Raw genomic sequence first — 3,435 nt, 5'->3', positions numbered from 1 at the left:
AAAGAAAAACCCAGGACAGAGCCATGATGTTGTGTGATATAGATGGTGAACCCACAAGAGAAACAGAAAATGAGCAGTCAGACACATAGGGTGAGAATCAGAAGAGAATAATGAACAAAAACTTAGAAAAGAGTGATGATTAGGCAGGGAGAGTAATTGACAGTGTCAAAGGCTGCAGAGAGGCCAGAAAGGCTAAAGACTGAGAAAAAGCCATCAGGTCTCTCCATTAAGAATTAACAGTGAGCAGCTGCAGAGACATGCAAGCCATACCTAGCAACAAGGGATTCAGATGTCAGATAGAGATGGTAGGACCCAGCTGGAGGACGGTTCATTGACTCTCACACAAAGTATAGAAGATGACCTTCTTCTAGGCACTCAGCTTCTGCCATAGCATTCATTGCACATTCATTTCAGACCTAGATTCCGTGCCTTTCATTATAGCAGATCTCCTCTTGTTAAAACTGCCTTTTATTTGTTGTTTTAGCATTTTTAACAGGTTTACTTTGTTCTTATCTTAATCCAAATGAGGACAAATGCCCAGGAAATGACATCAACCCATTTAAAGTTCAGACTGTGCTCATACTTGGAAAAGTGATTTTATGGGTCCTCCATGCACTTCTTGAAAATTACATCCAGTACCACCATTGCCAAGTGAGAAACTGAGGCTATGTCATGATCTACAGATCCACAGGAAATCTTAACAGACTGTCTTTAATGATACATTTATTGGAAATGCAGCACTGCTCCTTGTCTTGGTATACAGCACTCCTTTCCTGATGACAATCCCCTCTATCTTGACCACATCTTGGCAGTCCTGGCTTTTAAGTTGATTTGTTCTCTGATATATCTAGTCATTTACACAGTGAAAGCAAGAAAATTTAATGAGACCAAACCAAGACCTGATATAATTGAAGAGGAGAAGATGTATGTGTATGCCAATAATAGTACCTCAGAGACTGGATTTCAGACTAGTTTTAGTCTAGAAGTAGTTAAAAAGCAAGGAGATATAATAGAATACCTCAAATTACATAGTGCCCTGTTAAGCAAGTAACTACTGGCCTTCATGTCCCTTGATCCAGCTTTTCAACCAAGTGGAGAGTGAAGGTTCCCAAAGTTTCAGTATTTCTAGAATAATCCAAAATGAAACAGTCCACATTGGACCTTTGGACAAGCTGTTAGAATTCAATTAGAGCATTTGCTGACTAGTTGTTGTTTTTTTTAATAATGATTTATGGTGGAAACTTGAATTTTGGTTTTGAGTATGTTTTTGGACTTTTTCTTCTGTTGCTACAGCTAAGGCTTCTTCCATATTTGAAGAATCCATTTCTATAACTGGTATTTCAAAACATATAGGCTTACACATATTCATTTTTCCCTACCCTTTGGCATAATGGGTTTGAATTGATTTAACTACTCACTTTCCTTGAAGGTTTCAATTTCTCCCCTACTGACACATCCAAATTAATGTAAAGCCTCTAACTTTTAACATCTTGGCCCTTTATAGTAATAGTTTATCATTCCAGAAAAGTTTCTAAATAAATGAGTTCAATACAAATGTGCTGAAGTTGAAGAAGCTACCATAATTGCATATGGCAAAAAAAAAAAAAGACCTTCAAGTCATTTCTACATACATGCCTTGTGGCGCTGGGAAGAAATTCAGTTCACTCACATTAATGCAGCCACTAGAAAAGTTTAATATCACTGAATTGAGTTGTATGAAAGGGACCTTGTACAGATGACAAAAAAGTAAACTGACTTTGTTTCTTCAATCTCATCTTAATTGGAAATTTAGAGATAAGGCCAAAAGCCAACATGAAACATCCAGTTATTAACTGTTCAGATAATCTATGAAAGATACTGACTAGTCAACTGCATTATTTCCCCCTCTGCCTGATATAATTTTACATGACACATTTGTCATCAGTACATTAATGCTTCTTTAGGAAAACCTGATTTTTTTGGTTTAGTTTTTATTTTCCTACAGAAGTTAATCCTGTGGGTAGGAAGAATGGATTTCTTCAGTGGGTCAGAATATATTTTTAGAAACTTGTGCACATGTACATTTATCTTTATTTGGACTTCAAATAGTTTACTTATACATCACTTGCAAGATGTATAGTATTAAGCTTATCACTTTCATGACTATTTCCTAATTGGTGAATAGAGTGCTATATGCTCTTAAAGCAATTGCGTCACTCGCACACAGTTCAAATGTGTCTGTGTGTGTTTCTGTTTTAGGACGAAAAAACAGACTATATATAGTTTCTGACTTGTTTAAGTATGCCTGGACCCTTTTCTAAATGCCAGATTTTATCAGGATTTGCTGCTTTATTTTCACCAACATGTACCTTAATTTCATGCCATTTCTAGGAAGCTTTGTCTCCTTCATTCTAAGAAAAGCTATTTCACTGCCTTCAGCTTCCCTACCATGCTTTAAGGTATGTAGGAGGAGGCAGATTATTTTCAACTCACTTTGGTGTTTGAAATTCCATTTTAATCATTTTGTAAGAATTATAGAATATGTTTTTGTTTAAGTAACAGCTATGTTCAGGAGATTTTTTATAGGATACTCAGGTTTTGACATATGTGTGCATGCCCATCTAGACATAATTTCTAAATTGAATAATAAATACTTTGAATTGTCCAAACAATAAAAGCTACTGAAAAAGTTTTCAAAAGAATTACTAAGTAGCTATGGAAAGAACAGACTCAGTTGAGTCATGAGGTCAGAAACCATATTGTCAAGTGTTGAAAAATGAGTGAGAAGAGAGGAAGTGGAGTCAGTGAGGGTGAACAGCTTTTTCCAGGAGTTTGGCTGAGAAAAGAGATATAGGAGGATAGCTTGTGGGGACTGGAGGGGATAGTGAAGATTTTTAAGGATGACTTGGTCATGTTAAAATGAAGCAGGAGAGGAATGGGTACACAGGGAGAGACTAAAGATTAAAGAGACAGGTAAGATGTTTAAAGGGACAATCTGTCTTTGTGCCCCTTATTCAAAATGAAAGACAGTAGTACAGTACAAGGGGCAGCTAGGTGGTGCAGTGGATAGAGCACTGGACCTGGAGTCAGGAAGATCTGAGTTCAAATCCAGCCTCAGATACTTACTATTTGTGTGACCCTGGGCAAGTCACTTAACCTCTACTTGCCTCAGTTCCTCATCTGTAAAATGGGGACACACTGCAAAAGGACATGGCAAACCACTCCAGTATCTTTGCCAAGAAAATCGCCTGGATGAAGTCTATGGAGTCACAAAGAGATGGACACAACTGACCAACAAGAATATAGTGGAAGGAGTGCTGAATTTGAAATCTGCAGACTTATGTTTGACTTTGGTCTTTATAATTTCTATTTAAGCAACCTTGAACAGGTTGCCTCCCCACTCTGAATCTCACTTTCTTAATCTATAAAATAAGGGAGTTCTAGTAGATGACATTT

General features: G+C 37.1%; 1 pseudogene; it reads left to right on the top strand.

The window, feature by feature from the left end:
* The first annotated feature begins 289 nt into the window (after nucleotides 1–289).
* On the top strand, nucleotides 290–1,102 carry LOC110218926 (transmembrane protein 192 pseudogene; annotated as a pseudogene).
* Nucleotides 1,103–3,435: the final 2,333 nt, after the last annotated feature.

The sequence above is a fragment of the Phascolarctos cinereus genome, unplaced genomic scaffold (genome assembly GCF_003287225.1).
Source record: "Phascolarctos cinereus isolate Bilbo 61053 unplaced genomic scaffold, phaCin_HiC Scaffold_9;HRSCAF=440, whole genome shotgun sequence".
Classification (NCBI taxonomy): domain Eukaryota; kingdom Metazoa; phylum Chordata; class Mammalia; order Diprotodontia; family Phascolarctidae; genus Phascolarctos; species Phascolarctos cinereus.
This window is presented reverse-complemented; position numbering and strand designations above follow the sequence as displayed.